A 23,212-nucleotide genomic window follows, 5' to 3' on the forward strand; every position below is an offset into this window, starting at 1 on the left:
TACCAGAGAGTAGAAGAAGCACAAATCTTTGATCAAAAGTTCTTGCAGAACCTTTGTACAAAATGTCAAGTATACCAGGTTCTTCACCATTTCAAGTGCCCCTCACATGAGATTACTAATCCCTAGGCTGTATGTTTCTTTCTTTTTTTACTTTCATAGCAACAGATCTGTTTCGACAGCTTCCAGCTGTAGTTTGAAGTTTTTGGAAAACATGACTCATAACATTTTAAAATTCCTTAGGTTGAAGACATTAAAGATTACATTTGCTTTGAGGTACAAGTCTGCACAACTGCTTCTTTGGGTACTTGTCTGAAATTCAAGTTCTCAAAATTGCCATTGTCACATATAATCTAAGACAGGAATACGGAAGTTTTCATAACTAAAAGTCATCAGATGCCTGAAAATCAGTCTTAACATTACCTTCCTGAGATGCTAAAACTCCAAAACCTGTACACAAAGTAAAGTTTTTGCCTGCAGCAAAGAGGGGTTTCTTGTTTTAACATTGCTCATCTTTGTACGCTGTATGGAAACTTTAGTGCCTCCTCTGAATTTCATGGAGACAAACATACCTTCCCTATGGCATTTAAAAACACTGGTCATTAACAATCAGASAAGAAATTATCAATAATTAATGGTAGAACCAACAAGCCAAAATAACACCATTGCATGTGTGTGGAATGCACCTTATTTGAATGAGCTATTATCACACTTTCCCCATATTGATATAAAGAGATGTAAATTTGATCAGACTCTTGATTAGTGTGCATGGTATACTGTAAACAGATATCTCAATGTAAAAAATTATGTTAAGCATGTTGTTACAAAAAAGATACAAGGCATCTCAGCTGCAGAACTTCTCTAGGAAATGTTAAACAACAAAAAGAAACAAATTTTACTAGCAAAACAGACAATTAAGTACAACTAAACTACCAAAAATAATGTAATTTGGAAGCAAAACCACAATAAGATGGTGAGCCTAAGCAATATGGGAACTGAAGAATCATTGTGCAAGTTTCAGGAACTGTGCAAATAGAAGCTTGATGAGTGTGGGGTCAAGAGATCAAAATGTTATTGCTTTGTTATGATTGTATTTTTTTACTTTATTTTATTAAAAATGGCAATAAATCAATTCATAGCTTGAAAGCTCTGAGGTTTGCTTACCATTACTGTCTCTGCACTGAAGATTACTGGTATAGTGATACCACTCTGTGATGTTATTTGGTTATTTAGTTATGTTATTTCTAGGTTTTGAGGTTAGCAGTGTCTGGAAAGAGCTGGAAATACAGTATTGTGCTTCACAGCTTTCCATTGCAGATACAACCTCTCAGCTACACCATGAATCATTTAAAACTGCTAGCACTGTATTGCAGACTGACTATAGTAGCATTTATTAAAAAACATGCTCATTTGAAGCAGTAATTGTTCTGCTACCAGGGCACAGACCTTCATAATATCCCTTTATCAGTTTTTTTTATGACGATAGAACTTTAATTTTTCCAGTAACTACAAAGTGCAATGCATGAGTACCTCTCCTCATTTGTTTTTCATTATGTATCACTACCCAGAGGCAATCATTAGCTAATTTGCTGATTTACAGTTTACAGTTTACTAGCTTTAAACAATGCTAAGCCATTATGATTCCATTCTTAGTGCTATGAGAGGAAAATAACTGTCCTTTTACTCTAAGTTGCATAACAAAGTCCCTCAACCTATGTGCTTCTAGCTTCCCTCACTTCTTAAACTGTTATGTTGCCTTCCTTGCTAGAATTAACTCTAAATGGTGTTGCCTTCCTTGCTAGAATTAACTCTAAATGGTCTTAATCCGCTTCTTTCTCCTGTAATGCAGAGAACTCTTATTTTGCCACCTATCACAATCCAAATCAGTTTATCCTAGGAAGCAGCAGTTGCTACTGAGTAATTGCTTACTCAGTTCCCTAATGAAATCCATGTCGAAAAATTGGTTACTGCTGGTTTTTCCTTAGCTGCCTGAGACATTTTTTAGCATATTGTAAAATGCAAACGAAAAGCATATTGCAAAAAGCACATTGTAAAAAGCAAACGAATTAAAATGTAGCATTTCTGTTTAACTGCCCTACCACGTACTGACACGTGATGAGAGAAAACGCTCCCCTGCATGCTGCCAAAGGAGCACAGGAAGATGATGGCAGCTGGGACAGCTCAGACACCACCCTGCCCAGCTCCTCCCATCACAGGAGGGAGCACCCAGCTCCTGGAGGGTGATGTGTCCCTGGAGGGGCTGTGGAGCACTCTGTGTCTGTCTGGGGGTAGGTGTGGGAAAGGGTCTGAGCATCAGATGCTGGAGAGGGACTGGGACCTCTGGTGACAGGAAGGACCTCATCCTCTGGACAAAGCACTCTGCTCAAATTTAAAGCATATTATCTTCACTATCTTCCATGTATTGTCTCTAGGAAGACCCAAGAATGAAATTGTGGTTAGGGATAAACTTCTCATAAAGTTAAAAGCCTTTCTGTTGACATGATTTAAAAATCGCTTAAATGTAATTTTAAATTTAATGCAATGCATGATCTTCTCAAAAACAACTGAATGAACTGAAGTTCTGTAAACAGAGTAAACAATTTCTAAGAAAAATCTTCACAGCTTTCTGGCACAATTTGAAAACCTGACATTGGATTTTTTGTTAGTATTTTGTTAGTATATACAGTTAATTTTACATTGCCATATTACATAAGATGTCAGCCTACCTAACATGTTATAGTTACATGTTTTAGCACAAACCGTGAAAAAATAACAGATCAAATCTGCTGAGAAATATGTTTAAGAACCTCAGTCCTATAACACCACTCGTTTGCCACTTAAACTGTAACTCATTTTCTAAATGCTCTGAGCTAATCTGAATCACAGCAAGTCAGATCTCAACCACTGTGGGATGCCCCTGCAATCATGCACAGTCCTCTAATAAAACATCCACAAACCTTTCTTTCCTTTAATTACGTATGAACAAGTAGTATGTATTTGATAAAAAGCTTGGGTTTGTCCAGATACAATGGGTATGTTTTGAATAAGGAGGATTTTTCATTTCACTTTCTCCACTTAAAGGCATTTGGTATATAATTTAGGGATTTAAGTCTCAAAATGACTGGAACTTCAATTTAAACTATAGTCTGGATATCTTCCAGTTGTCTTAGAGAAATGAAGGAAAGAATGCAAATGTTCTGGAGAAGGAAAAAAAAGCCCAACATGTAGATCTGTCCTGTTGCTGTAACACATTCTTACTTAAACTAGCAATAATGAAATAAAAACAAAATAAAAAATGTGACAACATGCTTAGTTTAATTTTTGGATAATCCTGAAAAACAGCAGCTTTCTGTGACAACAACATGTAATTAAAATAATGATAACTTGTGGAATGACATTTTATCTAATGCAGAGATTTATTTTGATGCTTTTATGTTTTGGTGTTCATTGACAAACTCAAAACTCATGATATTGAGTTAACCAGAACTATTTGAAAAAAACCAACTTTTTAAAATATGGCATGATTTGATACTTTTCAGAAGAAAAATTTATAATGTGAATTATTGGTCACAGTTGTTACTAGCGAGGATTCTCCTCTGACTATCCTCAGTACCAGACAATATTCACATTTTCTGAAATGTGCCCCTGTAACCTTATTTGTTTCCCTGTTGGTGCCAGACTTTCTGAGTAACTAACTCTGATATTACTGGTGTCATGATTCAGTCTCTGTTTATGAGCTTAAGAATGTCACCTTTTCTTTACCTGGTAGTTTAAATAATCACTTGATATGTAGCTAATTTCTTGCATAAGAAATGGACTGTGAAATTCTCTCACTATTCTCACGTGTTATCCTCATTTGACAAAACTTTGCCTTCACCCTCACACCTACATAAAATGTAGTGAGAACCACCAATCAGTCAGTCTGCCTTCTGAAATTCTTCAAGGGCCAGTTCTGAACATAATCCTCTCTTCTCTAGTAATAAAAATGTACTGCCCAAGTTTTCACTCTTTCAGACTACTATAGTGCTGACGATCTATGGCACAAACTAGCTTTTATCCGCTTACCCCACATTACTGTCATAAGTTTAAAGCACACTAGACCACTATCAGAAACATGGTGGACTGCTCAATATTATTGCAATGACTGAGTACCTTCAAGCGCTTCCATACATATTTTGCAGCATGAGTCACCAGCTTCCTTAAATCCTGCAGGGGAAAACGCAGAACTTTGTTGAGAAGGATTTTTTTTTTAAAGCTTGGTTATTTATTCCCTTTTATGCATATGATTAGATGATGTCACGATCAGCTCGGGTTGAAGCGGAAGGTCGTGATAGGTTCTTTTTTTGGAATCTCAGAGTGCAAAAGAAAATGAGAAGGCAAATGTATATGCTTCAAATAATCAGAGACAATTTATTTGAGTATTTTGCGATAGGAGAGGGTGAGAGAGAGAGAGGGAGAGAGAGAGAGCGAGGGAGCGGGTACGGGGTCTTAGAAGAGGGAGAGAGRGAGAGAGAGAGGGGCCAGGGAGAGCAAGCTTAGAAGAGGGAGAGAGGGAGAGAGAGAGAGAGAGAGAGCCAGGGAGCAGGTATAGTTACCAGCTGACGGGGTCTTCCAAGGTCCCACGATGGTTGTCAGTCAGCTGGTAGGGAGATGTCTCTCCGGGTGGTCTCTCTCAGAGGAGACTTTTACAGTCTTTTTCAAAGCGAGTGGCTGCAGGCCGGTGGGGGGGGTTACAAGTGGCCAGGTGGTGGGGAAAGAATGTCTATTGTACAGCATGAGCAGGGCCTGTACCGTTCTCCTCAGGAACAGTGCGATCATCCGTAGCTCACATCCATTGTTCTCAGCAGCCTAGGAGCTGGGAACCTGGCAGTCCTTCCACTTTAACCTGGCTCAGACTCCTTGGAGCAAAAGCCCCCTTTTCTCCCGCCTTGGGGTTTAGTCAATCGTGAGACAGTCCAGGGTCTTCCATAAGGACTCTTACAGATGATAATTTGAAAGTAAATGCAAAGTCAGTACAAAGTGTGAGGGTGCCTGGATCTGACTCAGTAGCATACATTCAGATGAGGTTTAGTGCAATGCTCTTTCAAGTGCCATAGGGCTTCAGATGGCTCAGAAGAACAGGCACAATATTCTCCTGCTGCCTCAAAGGGTCCAGAATTTAAACACATGCAACCACATCCAAATAGAATTTGCAAGATCAGGTACAAAAAAATTTAGTATTGCAAGCAAAAGTTAAAACTGAGCCCAGCAGAATGGCAGGTTAAGTCCCCGGTTAAGTCCTTCTCCAGTGCCATTTTATTTTGTCACTTCTACTGTTGGCTGCCATACTTAATTGGAAAAAAAAAAAAAGGAGATGATAGTAGGAGTAAAGTGCTCCTAGCAATAAATGATGCTCCAAGGGCTAAATTACACATAAAAGAATAAAATTGTTAATTGTTCAAAGCATTTCAAAGGTTGCTTGTGTGCCTAGCGATTTTGTAGGATTACTAATATTAGAACTGTTTGAGAAGGAGGAAGATGTTCACAACCTTTCTTGTCCTATCTTGAATCTTACTAACATAGCTTTTTTTTATCCTTCAGATTCTTTCATTTGCATTTTTGTGTCTACATTATACCTCTGTAGAAATTGAACAGTGCAGATAATAGTTGTGCCACTTACATAAATAAAGGTGTCATAAAATCCAGCAAGTTTTTGCAAGCTGCCTCCCACAGTACAGTCATAAATTGATCTTGGATATTTGTTTGAAGAACAAAGCAAAAAACATTTAACATCAAGATGATTAGTGTTCGAAGTGGGAGGATGACGTGCTTGATAAATGAAAATCAGAGAGTGCACATGAAGTTTTCAAAATTTTATGACAGACCAATAAATTCCACATGAATGGTTAGTACATAATGAATACATTTAGGACATTAAGTACAAAGGCCAGGAATTATGGCCTATTCATGTGACAAGCACCAATGGATACTTTTCAAATCCCACCAATCACCTTCACAGAGTTTAAAACAAGTAAGCAAGCATGTTCATCCACTGCACTTTCTTGTACCAGAGAATAATATCTGAAGGTCAACCTACATTCTTTAGCCAGTTTTAAGTATGTGATTGATGCTCTTTGTAATGAAGGCCAGCCAGGCCCTACAGTTTGTAGGATAATGGCTACAGATGGTACTACATTTGAGCCCAAGAGAAATCAAGTTTTTCAAGAAACTGGTATGTTTTGAGAAAGAACTAAATCTAGCTACTCAAACTAGTCACGCCCTAATAGTTTTAAGTGAATGGATAGTCTAAACTGTTGCCTGGTGAATAGTTAGAAAATGAGCATCTGATTCCTGTTAACATCACAGGTTATAATCTCAACAAAAGAATGTATTTTTAAAATTTGATGAGATGGGACTAATGGAAAAAGAATGACCTACTCAAACATTTCAGCAAAGCAATCCAAAATTTCTGAAGATGACTGAACAATTATTTGCTACTAATCCTGGATAAGATGCTGTCCTCAGCCCAAAATATGTATGTCTCCAGAGAAAGAATTTAATGGTGTTTCTAACAATAGAAATGGTATAGCACATAACATGTGAAGGTCTGCTCAATTTTTAAATTTTGAGCAAAATGCAATTTGGGATTTTGCTGGCATTTACTGATGTAAAATAGATGCAGAGAAAGATGTACATCTTCCTAATACATCATGGCTTCAATTTTTCAGGCATACAAGATGTATGCCTAATCCAGCAAGGTGCTGGCTGTCATGAGGCTTTCTCCAATGCATCAGGTTGATTGCACAATTCAGCTTCATAAATTTCAGAAATACACATTCAGAAAAGTGGTGACAGATATTATCTGTTATGCACAACTGACCAGTCTCATTCAGCCATGAATGTGTCTCCCACTACAAGTACAGATGGCCAGTTCTGCCCTGGGTAAAGCTAATGGGACAAGCATGAGAGAAACTGCTGGACCCTGCAGACAATGCAGAAGAGCACAGTCAGTCCTGACCTGTCCTAGACTGACAAGGCAACAGTGCAAGACACCATTAAAACCACGGTGAATGGGAGAATCAGATACAAATCAGGTATAATTCTCCAGCATGCTAAGTCCTTTTGTATCCACTGAATTTTATTTAGAATGGAAAGAATCCAGGGTCTTTCCATGCCTGTCATTTCTTATTTTACAATATCCCCAACATCTTCTCTCATGCTCTCCTCTCCTGTCTTTCCTCCCCTCTATTACTTTCATTCTCTTTTCTCCTCTTCTCTCAGCCCAAGCTTAGCAGGGTTTACTGTTTTGTTCTTATTCTCTCAGCTGGTATTTTAATCTCTCTTTGTTTCATTGAGGCATGGAATTCCACTGCTCCAAGTACTTCTGTCTTTCCTTAGACTTCATTCTTTTATTTCAACACCATCTTTATTTTTCTTTGAAAATTCAAGTTTGCTGTCCTTGATTGCTTCCATCATCTCATTTTTAAGTTGCTTTCTCTATCTTATTTTTATTGCTTCCTCACATATCTTTACCATTTTTGCCCCAAGCTTTCACTGAGGTTATTCTTGTTTTCTAAATCAGATTTCGTACACTTGTACAAATTCAAATTCAGAATAAGAAAGCTGGTCCACTGCCTACTCAAGATGTATTCTAGCAATTTCCTTTTAGATGCTAGAACATTGTACAATCTGGAAGTTTATTTCATTCTTGCCAATTCTCTTTCAAAACACTTTAATTATCAGTGAATGTATAATTTGCACGGATGCAAAAACAGTCTAAGATAGTCTTGCAACTGTTCCCTTCCTGAAATATCTGTTTGCTACAGTTTTAGGAAACAGAATAATTCTCAGGATAAAACAGTTCTGACTTGCAAGCTGGAAAGAGTATCACTCTCAGCATATGTCACTGCTTGCAAGATATAAATACTGCTCTTGCTCTTGTGAAACTAATCTCATGCCTTGCATCTGTAAATTTTTTTTACATTTCATTACACTGCAGAAAAGTTTATGCAATCTAATGTGATTTGATACAACTGCATGGGAAGTCTGTAGGGAATGCTAAGTGTTTTGGGAGCACGTGTTTTTCATATAAATGACCTTTATAATAAAAATAAAATACCTTAGCTAGTAGAGTCACATGCCCAAATGACTGGTAAACAACCTCCCCTTTTTTATTCCTACAGTTTTCCCTTTATAAACTTCTTTAGTGGACTGTTGTGGTATTGACTGAAATATGAGGAGGCTCATGTCTGGGGCAAATCCTGAAGATTCTGACATCCTAAATTTGAATTCAGATTCTTACTCTTTATTCAAGATTTTCACTCCCCAAGATCTAACCCCAAATTCTCAATCTTCCTTTAATATTTTGTGCACTATTTTCAATGTTCCCTTCCTTAAATCTGTTTTCTACTTTATTATGTAATTCAAGCTATAGACATGCCTTTTAAGTAAATAGAACATGGATCTATTGTACAGATTAAAGATGACTTTTCTATTAGGTTTCCACTGCTTCATGAGTGCATATTTGTGTATTTTCATACAGAAAAGGATGGAGTTGTGCATCTAGCCGTGATGCAACTGGGGAAAGGCAGTCTCTTGAATAACTTTGGTATTGACATTACCCTACATTAATTCTTTCATTTCAGTGGGAGAAGAAACTACAGCAACATTCTGTTAAAGTTAGAATCATTATGGATTCACTACAGCTAGTTTTCCTTACTAATGACTTTGATGGCAATCAAACTTACAGAAACACAAAAATCTTTGGTTCAATTTAGATTTAAGATGTGTGGAAGTTCAGGGGACAGGGAGTGCTATCTTAATTCAAAGCAAAATCCCCATTTAAAATACGGAAAGAAAGAAACTTGGTGCCTGGTGTTTCATGAACAAATTCCTTTAAGAGACTTTTTCTTAAAGTTAATTCCTAAGAGACCTAAAACTAATGTATGTGAGTTGGATTTACTTGCTGAAAGATGTTTGGCTCTTGACTGTACCAAGTTTTCAACCAAGTATACTTCAAAAAAAAATTCCTCAAGGACTGGACCCTAATACATATCAACAGCAGTGAGCTTTCACTTACTCTTTCCACTTTCAGACCCTGGTCCACACTTTGTTAGAATGTTCATGACTTGGTCCAGGCTTTGCTTTTTGATGATTTGATAAATAATGCATGGTTACTACAATGCTCATTCTATGGCTTTGTGTAGGTAATTAAGAGAATGCAATACGAGAGGTCTCTGTATTTTGGCTGTTTTTTTCTTCACTGTAGACTCCTTTGAAACCAACAGCTATTTTTGGAATCTCTTACATTCATGCTACAGAAAGCTCATCTTGCAGGATGAATGTGCTTTTTAATACCACATTCACTATGTCAGTGATGACACACTGCCTACAAACTGCAGCCTGCAGACCTAAATCAGGCATCCAGCAGAGACCTCTGCATCGTATATTTTATATTCTACTTCTCAAAACTTAGATCAAAGACACCAAAAATGAGATATGACGAAAGAGGGATCATCTATAAATTGGGAATAGAATGCTTCTGGTTGACAGAAGACGAAAGAAAAGTATGAAGAATAGAAAACATGGTGTTGGAGCATTTCTGTCTGACCCTCATAATGAAATGGCTTTTTAGTAAAGGTAGCAGTACCAAAAATAAATCCAGGTCCAGAAGATCAAAAGGTTCAGTGTCCAGACAGTAGCATGTTGCATGAATCAGCAATATCTACGGGGAATGACTAGAAGAAAAGCAACCCTTGTATTTTTTCTGTCAGAAATCTATGGTGAAGCAAAGTTTGTCTGGCAGCAGTAAGCTGGCAAGGAAAAATACCAAAAGCATCGCTCTCACTTTCTGTTGTACCTTTTGTTTTTTTTTTAGATACAAATGGATCATTATCCATACTGTGGTTACTTGTCCCCAAGAGAAAATCTGTGCTATTAATATAAACACACTTTTAAAATAGATATTATGTTAATATTTTCCATGTGCAGAGTGTATGACTCACAGAAAGTGCAGGTGTGCAGGAAGCACCTCAGTGATTAGACAATATTAAGACAAGTTGTGAACAGAGACCTGAATATATTTTCATTGCATTACCACCTACTTCATGTACAACAACTTTTATTAAAACCCCATCTTTCTCAAAATGAAAAGTTCAATAGAATTTATTCTTCTGGAAGAACTTCTAGTGGCTTGGGCAAAGACTATTACAAGTGTATCTGATACTTTCACACATCCTGTTCATAGACATCAGTACACTCTGAATAGGTCCATTGAGAACGTCACAGTTTCTGAGCTTCCCCACCCATGAAATCACTATACATCTAAACAGGGGGAGAGCACAAACCTGAACACCAGAGTGCAATGCCAAAATGGGGCACATCTGCACCACGGGTTCACTTGGAGTAGCGCTTCATGCAGTACCTAAGTCTTCAGTCCTCATTCCTCTGCATACATTGTATCTCTCCTTCTCTCTAGAAAAGCCCTGAAGCTGCTGATTTTCTGATTCCAGATGCTGACTGAATATTTTCAAAGACCTGCTAATCAGAAGGTGGCTGAAAACTTCCATTATCAGGCAGAACTGAACTTTCCATAAGGACTGAAAGTTTTGCAGCTTCTTGCCTCAACACACAATTATGACATGACTTTCATGCAGGGTCTGGTATTGTACTGTAAATCACAAGGTGACCCTGGCCCTGTCCCTGAGACAGAACCTTCTCAGGGACCAGCCAGAGATGATGGAGCGAGCTTCAGTATGAAGCTCACAACTTAATTTTCTTTCCCCTTACTGCAGCGAAAACGTACCAATTTAAAAAATACACAAGTTCTAACTCAGATACAACTAGTTTAAATTATATTTATCCTTAATGGAACATTGGACTTCTATCTAAAAGAATCAGTCTCATTTTATATGCTTACTTATGGTGCTCAGTCCCCATGCTGATGATATTAAGGACTAACATGTGACTAGAGAAAATTCCTACACACAATGGAAACTCTTTCAGAGAACAATGTGTGTTCCAAGAATTTTGGAATCTTAGACAAACACAAATAAATAAAATCAAAGCATGTCACAACTGAAGATGGTTGGAACTCTCTGGTTCCCCATATCTTAGTAAAAAATACTGTGAACATTTTAACAGCTCAATAAATAACCTACTTATAACATCGCATTCATTTTCTAAGCTGTTTATGGGCCTTTTTCAGTTTGTATTTAATTACTCTGAAAAGGATCTGATGCATTATTTCAGTCTAGATTAGTACCTAAAGTATTTTACATTTTCTGGTTTAATAGGATTATTAGTCTTACACCTAAAGCATGATGCTCCAAACCACAGCACCATTTTATTATTAAGCAAAGCAATGACAGTCAAGCTCTGAAATGACCATCACTGTGAGACTGGCTCAGTTGTCTCCAAAAGATGACTTTATAGCTTCGAGAACTGACAGATTGTTATGCCCTGAAATTCATGCAGGGAATGGTATTGTGGCTGTAAATCACCAGGGCAACTCAGACAGTGGCCAGCACCCTTTGGAATAATCTTTACACGCCTGTTTTGCTCAATAAGCCTCTTAGTTGAAAGATTACCCATGATGAGTTTTTTTCTTCAGGACTGGTAGAGGATAGCTCCTGTGTCTTTGCTGCTTAATAAAATTTAAACAAGGCTTTTTGTTGGGCATTTATCTGTACCTGTACTCCTCCAAGGACTATAAAGGACAGCCAATTCAAATCCAAAGTCAATTTGTCTTTTGTGATTTGCTTTAGGCATATTTAAATCTAAACTGCTAATCTAAAATCCTGGAAGTAACCATATCATGTAAAATAAATAAATCAAGTCATCACAGCTGGATTTTATCAACATTTTGGCAGTTACGAGATTTTCTGCTTTGGCTGACAGAGATACCCTGCCCTTGTTAACTGAGTCTACTCAAAAATCTTGTTGAAAGAGCACGTTGCATCACAGTACTGAGAGAAATCCTTTCCTGCTTGGCAACATGGAAATGTTGCTTTGAAGTTTATGGCTTCCATTGCAGCCTTGGCTTACGGGGAATGAAAGAGATTCTCCCTTCTCTTGACCTCCAGCTACCTACCAGAGTAACCTCAACAACACCTTGGAGCTTCATCCCACTGTTTTTCTAATTCCATCTTTGGAAAAATGTATCAGTGTCACACTAAGTTCTTATTGGTTGCACTAGACTTGAAAATTGTTACTTCCAGATGTTCTTAAGGTTCTCAAGATTTCTCAAGGCTTTCAAGCCTATTGCTAATAAGATGAAATAGCAACATTCCTGATAATTTGCTGGGTGGCCCAACTAGAAGTATCTCAGAGTACCAAACCTTGCTTCAACCCACTCAGCAGTAATTTTCTTGGAAACAGCTAGAAATACAACTGTTCTCATCTTTCTTATTTTTTCAGAAAAGCCGTTTTGGATTAACAGTGATTCATTCATGGATTTTTGCCTTATTACACTGTTTACACTTCTGAACTCCGCTCAGCAGATGAAATCAGACTTATATGACCACCTGCCAACACAAAATGTGGCTGTCCTTATCTCCAAGAGCCAAACAGATAATATATATTAATACAGTCTTAAGCACTATGATGATTAGACAACTACCTGAGAATCCTACTGGTTTGGTTAATTTAGTGTTCATTTTCTTTACCTCTATACTCTTCTCCTCTCAGTGGATGAAGCAGGCTACAGCAACACTTGCTTTCTTTTCAGGATTTTTTACAATGACTCAGAATTTTTTTTTCTTAATAAGGAAAATATAAAGCAATAAAATTCTAGGCTGCATCAGACTTTAAGAAATAAATAAGTATTAGGTTCATAATGCTTTGAACTCAGAAATAACCTATATGCTTGGATTTTTCCTTTTATTCTTCTAAGAAAGTCATCAAATCTAAGGGCAGTTCAAGAATACAATCTACAGTAATAAAACTTACAGTGTAAAATTAACCACCACTTTTAGCAGAGCTGAAGTATTCTTTACAAAAAAAAAATTATGTCAGCAGACATCATTTCGAGAGGATGGAAAATACACAAAAAATACTTAAATGTAATTTCCTCCCCAAAATAATGTCCTAGTTTTATATTGTAGCGACTCAACATCTAAATCATACAAATTTGTCCACTCATACTTACTGTGGCAACACAGATACACAGCTCTAAAGGAAATGTTCAATGAAATTATCCCCCAGCCAGGGAGGGAAAAGCCTCACATTACTGAAGCTAGGAAGTTTATTTTAAAAGCTTTCAGCTTTCATTAATTATTTCTGCTCTACAGAATGTTAAATAGTTTCTTTCTAATAGAAAAGACTGTATTCAGTGACCTGTTTGCTTATCCTCAAATATTCTGATCAAGGATGGATGAGCTGGCATTTTCCAAACAGAGTGGAAGCTCAGTTTTCTGTAACAATTCCCTTCCTCCAACACAAACTACAAATGACTGTGTACTCTCTACACAGCTACTGAGGTCCTGAGGAAAGAAAGTAGATCCTTTAAAAGTCTTTTCTTTCAAAATTGAATTACACCTCAACCAAGTCTTCATTCAGTCAAGGACTATAAAAACAATATTGCCTCTTTGCCAAACTATACTCCTCCTACCTAGAAAGGTCATAGACTTGGTCAAAACAATAGGTAGGATTTTTTTTATTTAAAAAGCTACAATAATTTCCCCACCACTCTCCTGTATGTTTTTGACAAAATGAATAGCATGCAAAAAATAATCTAAGTTATTTAGAATGTAAGTTCAGATGTACTTTAAGGACTTAGAAGCCTACTTTGTTTGCAAATTTTGTGTGATTTAGGATCTTAATTTTTTAGATCCTGAATAACCAAAGCAAACATACTGCCATTAATGACATTCAAGATGGATAATTGCTTGAAAGACATACGGGAAAACTTAGCTAAGAATGGTACCCACAGTGCTGTACTGTTTAGTACCCTTTAGCTGTCCTCTTGGAAACAATGTCAAAAGAGCACTGAATAAACATTGATCCTCTGCAAGCCTCAGGTGCCATTGTTTGGGGGGCAGAAAGGCAAATCCTGCTCTCAGAACTGGGCCTGCTCTAGTGGAGAGGTGTGCATGTTACTTCTGCAGATGTACAGCAAGAAAAGATGTTGTATTTAAAAAGAATCTGAAAGAGTAAAATAAAAGTAGTCCCTTCAGCCTTTTTTTTAATCCAAGATTTCATTCATCCAAGATGTGAGACACTGACTTGCAGCTTTTCCTCTGCCCCATTCCTGATGCTCCCCACTCAGGTGGATACCACAGCATGGGGCTGCAACAGATGGTGCCCAAGGACAACACTGAGTCCTTCACACTGCACTATGCATGGAAACAGAAATAGTTCACATAATGAAGGGGCTGTCAAGAATCCCAATGGGCTGCTCAGGGAAGTGGTAGAGTCAACATCCCTGGAAGCATTCAAGAAAAGGCTGAACATGGCACTTAATGCTATGATTTAATTGACCAGGTGATGTTTGGTTAAAGATTGGATTTGATGATCTTGGGGGTCTTTTCCAACCTTAATGATTCTGTCATTTTATGATTGTAAGCACTGATTCAGCCACACAGTTCTTGGCTGCAGCCACAAATGTAAACCTCACTTGTAAATGCACATCACAATTGTGCACAGAAAGACTATGCAAATACAAGACAAATCACTTGCAGGGAGGTTTTTTACCCCTTAGAAAATAACAATTGAAAGTTGAGTGAAATGAATAAAACTCCATGGAAATTACCTTTTCCCCCCCCACCTGTACTATGTTTAGCCCATACAAGCCACTTTTTACAAAATGGCAACATGTAACAGGCACCTCCAGAGTAATAATTTAGAAAAGCTCCAAATGGGTTTCTGGATTTATATGTTTAGGGAGTTGGCATGAAGGGTGGCCTCACAAGAAAGTCAAATGGCTGTTCAAGGAAAGTGAAAAATGACCAAAGTTTTGCTGCTTCTAATTTATTTGATAGATGCACTCAGGCTCAACAACTGCATTTCAGTGATTCTGTTTTTTCTTACTTTTATTTTTCTCATTCTCTGAGCCCACACTTAAATTTGGCAAAATTTAACTTGCAATGAAACAAAAGTATCTCCTGCATCTCCCCTTGAGCCTGATTTACACAAACTTGATTTACCTGTATTTGTTTATAATAATTTTTCTGTATTGGTGTATCATTGATGTAACTGGTCCACTTCTGTCAAAATACTTGGAAATCTCAATTATCAAATTTAATTTGCATTTATAAGCACTTATTATTTCATTGTTATTTATAGCTAAAAAAATTAAAATAACCAGTTAATCTTTCACATATATGAACAACTGCAGCAACAAAAGCAAAGGAAAACAAACAAAGACTAATTCTGAATTTTTTTTTTTTTTGCAAACAGGTAATACAAAGGGTAATAATAAGAATTATCCATTCTTCAAATAAAATTTGTTTTAAAAGAAAGAAGCATACATCTTAATTCTGCATGTCAGTTAAATTGTGCAAGCAGTGTTTGACCAGAAAAGTAGAATAATTGATGGCAAGCAGTTGGTAAAAGAAAAAGAAATCAGCTTGAATTCCAATGTATTTTCTTTTAAATACATTATTTTTTTCTGAAAACTTCCTGCTGCAGCGCATGTGAGGATTTGTACTAATATCCAAAGTACTAATAAAGACAAGTTCAGGGGCTACATGACATTGTAGAGATCCAATATTGACTAAAATGATGCAGCATCAGATTTGGACAATCTATTTTTACAGTACCCAAATATGCACTGTTCAAATGTGCACTTGCTCATTTTACACTTTAGTCCGCAGAAAGATTAGTAAGTAGTGTTCATAATACAATTTTTTGAAATTTTTTTGGGGGAGAAAAAAAAAGAACTGAGAAAAGGAACTGGGAAAAGCTGTATCATTCTAATACATAGCAAAAGAAACTAAAATACAAAAATAAATACTAAAATACTTCACAATAGTACATTATTTTATATATTTGCCCCAAGTAAGTCTCACTTTTTGGTATATCTGGTTGTTTGATTTTTTTTTTTAATTGGCTTTGGCTTTCTAAAAATGTGGATGTCAGAATTTGAAAAAGGCTGTACAGTCAGAGACAACATTCAGGAAGTGGAAAGTCTAAATAAAAGAGAACACAACATGGAGTTTCTAACCTTTAGGGTTCTGTGTTCCCATTTAGACTTAAATCATTTGCATCTGACTGACACTGGGTAATCAAAAGAATTCATACTAGTATATCATCTAATGGTTTATTAATATCTTCATTACAGACGCTCACTAACTGGCCCAGAAAGAGTTGGAGGACAGTATGAACACAAAGCTTACACTCAAGCACCTTGTTAGGAACTTACACATAATGTTATGTACTCCACTTGCACACATTTACTCATTCTAAGAAATATTTAAATGCTGTTTGATGTTACTGCATAAAGTAGTACAGGGTTATGCTTGGGTCCTTGAGTTCTTTTGATCCTGCTACATAAGAAGCATTTACTTATCTAATTTCACTGAAAAAAAAAACCCACTGCACTCTTTACGATTTCAGATGCGGCACTCCACAGAGTTTTACACCATAACAACAGCTACAAAACAAGAGCAGATATCTATGAGTAACAGCACTTACGGTGATTGCAAAAGCCATTAAAATGAAGGCAACCATAATTTCATAATGAAAAAAACAGGACTGTATGGGGAAAGAATATTTTTCATCTCAAGTCTTTTACTTTATTGTCATGGAGCCTTTATACTGCATCTCCCTCTTCTAGTGATTGCTGCTCTCTCTAAGAGCCCTGTAGGTCAAACTCAAGGTACTGTGTTTCATAACAAGATCCATTTTCTCAACATTTTTGCTACAGTTCAAAGAATACACTACATCTGCACCTTTGATAAAATATAACTGATCATATTGTTTTAAAAATAAGCATATTTGAGAATTGCACTGGTCTACCTGTATGACAGAGGTATTCCTATGAATATTCCAGTCACTTTAATACCACCATTGCTAAACAAAAGGAAAAGCGTCCTTCATCCAGTCCATCTGATCGCACAAGTAAAGCTCTTATTTTAACTTACTCATTTAGACACTTGTCAGCATTTATTTTCCTTTCTGTATTTAAGTTTTTTCCTAAAATTATATTATTAGGAAAGAAAATAAAAACTTTAAGTTTTATGTCACTGATCTTTCAGACTGATTCCTTACACAGTTCCTCCTGCATGTTGCTTGCTGCAGAGGAGCTCTGTGCAGTATCAAATTGCTATAAACAGATGGGCTGGAAGAAATGGGCCATGTTTTTCTGTGATATAGCTCCAAATAATACATATGCATATCTGTATCAGAATGTGAGCACATATCTCTATACCCACGCAAAGATTTACTGGAAATGCTGAGACAGTTGGAGAGCCAAACCTCCTCCTTCCAAAAGCAGTAGCTAAGAGGACACTCACGTGCTGCTGCTGGGGAAGAAGCTGCTGTGTATCTGCAGATATCCTTTGTTAYAGACACAGCCTGAGTCAGCTTTGTCTGTAGCAATACACACTCAGAATATGTATATACATTCCTACATTTTCCTATGAAAAAAGGTCACATATATACTTGAGCCTTCCTTAAACACCCAGAAAGAAAAGGCATATTTTTGGAGAGATGCTTCTCTGCCCAATCCATGCCATAATTCATCCAGCACAAACCTTTTTCTTCCTATGTACAACTGAAATTCAGAGCTTCAAATATAATGAACACAAATGAGGGAGAAAAGACTACAGGCACCAAGACTACTTTTCAGGCCTTTTATTTTACCAAATAATTTCCTCTACTTCCATTACCCTGAGTAAGCAATAAGTGTATGGATACAGGCAACTAGCTTAAAGGCCCATCAGCCAGTAAGTGAAATTGAATTGCACTCTGTAAAATTTGTATTTTTAGTGCAATTGCTAAATATGTAATTCTGCTGTTTCATGCAGAATATTTTTTGCAATACAACAACGTCATAAATGCATCAAAGAGAAAAACACAGATTAACTCTGATGAGTTCCAGTAAAACTCAAAATACTGTTTTGGTACAATCCATGTAAGTTTTCAATTAACATGAAACAGTTCCTAAACTGTGTGTTTTGCTACATTAATCAAGCTCAAATTTTAGCTACAGTGCAAATTCTTAATAATGACAATACACAAACTCAGAAGTTCTCTGTCATCTGTACAAGAAATCTCTTGATATAAAGAGTACTCTGTATATCTACTTAAATAAAATGTCACTTATCTGAGTTCACCAAAAGGCTAGACTGAAAAACACAAGTACGACTGGTATGCTGAAGGCAATATTGGTGTGATAATGTTAAGTGCTGTGGTGTCTTATCCTCCAGAGCCCTTCCTGAAAACAGAGCTCAAGGCTCCTGAAGTTGTCTGGCACAGATGAAGTCTCTGCACTTATTGAGTGCAGATGTGTCTGTCTCCCTGGGAGTTGATGAACCCTGATGTTCAAAATTAGCTTTTTAGTACCTCAGTGGACTAAATCTGGTTAAGAAACTTTAAGAGTCAAAAGAAAAAAAAAAACATGGCTTCCTTCTATCTGAGCTGAATTCACCCACTAACTGAACTCTCAGTAATTCTCATTAAATTGGACTTATCCCAAGCCTTGAAGAGCAATTTTCTAAGTTTGTATGAGTTTGTTAATTTTTTTTTAATTTTTTTGATTTGCAGACTGCCAGAAAAGGATAACATGGGTGGAGATAGTCACCTGCTAATGTTTAGCCTGCAAATGCCTGTAGAGTTATTTTGTACCAACCCAGATTGTCCTCAATCAGATAAATAGCCAAGTGACAAGTTGTGACTGAGGCAAGTGACAGTAGACTTATTTTTGGTGGCAGGCTCCTGAACAATCACATTATTCAATAATCAAGTGGTGCACTGCATGATGCAGACAAATTTGGCTCTGAGGATAACACTGCATATATTTTATATGTAGGATCTCATGAATACAGCCGCATACACCATGAATATTTAAGGACCATACGCAGGCTGGATCATCAGTTCAGTGATGCCCTTCACTTAGATCACTATATAACAAATATAAATATTTATTACATTGTACYTGTATTAACATCATTTATAGTACTAAAATATGTACAGCTGCATCAGCATTTTCTTCTGTACTCTGTCTAGCATAGAAAATAATTTTCAATTGAAAACTTGGTAACTAAAGTCAAGGAGAGAATTATTTCTGCCAAGTAAATCCATCTGCATAGAGGAGATGACAGAAGAACTTATCCTCCACCAAAATATTTCTGCAACATTAGTAAGCAGATGTAAGAATTTTATCTATTTTATTAGTGAAGTTTAGACTGTTGAATAACTATGATTATGACAAATCAAAACAACTCAAATCAAGAAAATAATATAATAAAGACTGAGTTAGAGCACATTGTCAAAATATGAGAAATTCATAGCAGTGATGAGTCTGAAAGCAGTATTCATTCTTATTGCTGCATTGCTCTCAGGACAGTTCTGGTTTCATGAGGCAAGCCTTGTTTATTCAGATTAACATCAGCTAAACTTCAGTTTACACAGGTAAGCAAAAAACTCTAGAACTGCAGGTTCCCAAACACTGAAGTTTAGTGATGACTGTGGATTCTGGTCTTAGAAAAACATTAAAAACTTGCTATTACTTTAACTCAATATTGCTGCATTTTTGCACAATAAATATATTTATACTCTTGATGGAAAAAAATCTCCAAAATCTGAACAAATACACTAAAACTTCATCAGGCTGCCATTCAGAGCATTTCTCTAAACCTCAACAGGGTGTTTCAGATAATAGAAACATTATCTTGTTTATCGCTATTGTACTAAAAATAAAATTTGATTTTTCAAGTCACAGCAGATACAAGCTGAATAGAGCTTAGCTCTTTTTCTAAGTGCCTTGGGCATAAATAGGTAATCAATCATATTTAATCAATACGTTGCTCAGCCATGCAGATTCCCATGTCTATTATTCCAGCTTTATTCAAATACTGTTTAGTCTCAGGACATTCTTCATTGATTTTTTTTTCTCATCCAGAAAAAGCACAGAGATAGATAAGCTCTACATCTTAAAATTTGGAAATATTAATTTATTTAAAAAAAATTAATCGCTGTTATTATGTGTTATTATGTACTTATTAATGTGTTATTATATCCAATATATTTCAGTATTTTAAGGTTTGGAATAACCTTAAAAGTCTTTTTAGTCATCCAGGTCTCACCTTCCTTGACAATGTCCTGCTGTGATTATAGAAATGGGCTTCAAAAGTAGCAGAATCAAGAGCCAATTGCTCACTTTAATATATTTATTGAAGCAGTAGCACAAGAGCGAACATGCCATGAATCGAAAGTTAGGTCTTTATATACACCTTCCATCTACATCCAGGAATGGAAGACAGAATGGATTTAAAAGCACTAAGAATTCCCATTTAAAATATTACAGAATGCCTCTGCAACTGCAGTTCTGTGGAACGCAGTTACACATCAATGTTGATTATTCTTTTTTAAACCTTAAAGTGTGACAAAATGCCTGTTACTGTCAATCTTTTCATTGTCTAGGTTGGCACTGAATAAGCATGAGCATAGCTGTTTCAGTTTGTTTGAAAACTATTGAAAAATGTAAATAACCATTCATCTTAGAATAAACAGTTGAATGTGGCATTTGCTTTTGTATTAATTTGAAATGAGAGGAAAAACAGCATGACATTAAAAGCACAATCTATCTTATTGTGTGGTTCTTTTTCAGTGACTTTATAAAAACACTGCTCTTCACTTATTCCAGAAGATAACAAGAATCTGTGTTTGGCTGGTTTGATCAGTGAAATGAGAGGCGAGAGAGAATATTTGCATTTAAAATTGCTCTTTAATCTGGCTGTCCTAGACCCAGGAGCTGTACCAGCTTCACAGTGTCTCGACAGACTGGTCTATTTCTTGCAAACAAATTATGTATTCGTTTGTAAAAGCAAGAAGCTCATCTAAGTATTCATATTAAGATGAGTGGCTTTCTGTGCACAAGTCCTCTTTTTCATCCAAGAGTGAAAATGCAAGTTAAGGTACAATATAAAAGCAGATGTGTATTTTAGCTCCARAAGTATTCTGTGTTGGAAATTCTCTATATCTGGTGTAAGAAAACAAGTGAGAAGTGACTTCAAAACTCACATCAGACCTCTTAGCAAGTCTCATCATAGCTTCTAAACCAATGTACAGAAAAATACCACTGGACAGTTCATTACTAGTTTCTGATTCAGAAGGAAAAAAACAGATCCAGAGTTAAATGTCCTCCAAAACAGGATCTGAAAGCAACAGGAAACTGAGTGCCTGCATGGGGTTTGGTTGTTGGCTGGGGTTAAAACACCACACCAGGTCACAAACCCAGGACCATCCCTCTTGGACACAGAAGCTGCACAGCAGCTGTCAGTCACATCTTCATCCAAATTCACACCCAGTAAACGGCTTTTAAAGTGAAGAAGGTTCACACAGTAACTACTTTCTCTTTGTGTGCATTTTCTAACGTCAGCACCTCCTCTTCCTGTGGGTAAGAAGTTGCTCTMAGATATTATCTAGGCTACACCAAATAAAATGCAAGTTACAAAGGCGAGTAAAGAACAAGGCACGAGGTGAGTCACTTCCACCTGCCATGCCAGCCCTCTTCTTTTCTGAAAGTTGTTCCAAATGTTTTTTTCCTCTGGATAGGCCTGACATTCAAAATATTGCACATGAATATATTCACCACAATGACAGGACTTGACTTTTCTTGAGATACTTTCAGACACCTGTTTTTACAGATTCTCATAAAGGCCTTCAGGAAACCTCAAAATGTTAATATATTGGATAATCCAAACTTTTAAATGCTTACCCAAACTAATTTGAACARTGAGATGTTTCAAGGTCAAACAGTCAATACAATCTCTGATTAGTAGTGCTCAGCAAAAGGCTAAAGATTTTTTTCAGGAAATGCTGTCTAAACATTTTTAAAAAATCTGCTGCAGCCATTCGATTCTATTTCTTGAATTCACTTTCAGATTCACATTTCAGTGACTATATTCCATTAGAGCAAGGAAAAATACAGAATTTGGATACTCACAATCAATGGAAGTGATCAAAAAATGGTGATTGCATATAGTAGGAAAAAAAATAGTGTGAAATAGTGTAATCAAAAATGAAAAGTATAAATTCATAAGGAAATTCTAATACATTTGAGGGCTGCTTAGAAGCAAAAAAGGAAAAGTAAATTGGATAAATTATTCATTATAAATTAGTTTTTCACCTGTAAGATTAAGTGTGAAAGAACAACARTCATGCATGATATTTGCTGCAGGTCAACAAACACATCTACCTCCTTTAAGTATCCAGCCAGATATCTGATTTATTACATGGTTTATTTGGGAMGAAAAAACTGTGTCGATCACTTTCCACAAAAATAAAAGTATTTTCCCTAAAACATAATTTACAATATTATATGTAAATATGTGACAATGAACTTTTCCTTCTACCAGCACAACATCAGATTTCTATTTAGTATCTCAGTCCATAAGATATCACAATGATTTAGATTGAATTTACAAACATCTATAAAATGACAAGAAATTTTCCTTGCAAACTGGTGCATGGTAGCAATCTCATGTATTCCTTGCTGTACAATAAAGATTTTGAAAAGACACAGGAGATGGAAGGATCTCCAAAATRTGTGAATTTGTCCAAAAGGCAGTAAGCTTTTCTGCTGCTATCCAAGAAGGGGAAACAGAAACACAAAAATACGTTTGTTTTTATTGGACTAATGTATTACAAACKAAACTGAGTCTTTGAATCGTGTATGTAGTTTGTGCTCCTGTGAGTGTAAACATTTCACAACTTTGTGRAACTGGCTGAATGCCTTCCTAACCTTGATAATCCAGCTGCCTCAATTTCTCCTCCTGTTTTCCATATATTTACCATCCAAAAAAGTGCAAGGAATGTTCCCTAAAAGATGTTTAATACCCTAGCACATTTACTGGTACTGTAAATGAAAAAAAATACTTCAATTATAATCTTAATCTCACATTACAAGAGTTCTGTATCTGCACAGAAAGAAAGGTCTCACACATTTTGATACTAACAGAAAATAATATACTGTCTACCAAAGAAGGGTATACTTTTGAAATAACATTTCTTAGCAAGACTTTTAGGTAATTTAATGATGGAAAATGTGTTGAGGTAAATAATATCAGAGTGA

The 23,212-nt window shown here is 36.3% G+C and overlaps 1 protein-coding gene across 1 annotated transcript in view; it reads right to left on the minus strand.

Moving 5' to 3' along the window:
* Positions 1–23,212, minus strand: part of KHDRBS2 (KH RNA binding domain containing, signal transduction associated 2) — a 296,595-nt gene that overhangs the window by 72,381 nt on the left and 201,002 nt on the right. The window lies entirely within an intron of this gene.

Source organism: Malurus melanocephalus, unplaced genomic scaffold (assembly GCF_030028575.1).
Source record: "Malurus melanocephalus ecotype Western Australia unplaced genomic scaffold, MMel_1.1 scaffold_109, whole genome shotgun sequence".
In the NCBI taxonomy this organism is placed as follows: domain Eukaryota; kingdom Metazoa; phylum Chordata; class Aves; order Passeriformes; family Maluridae; genus Malurus; species Malurus melanocephalus.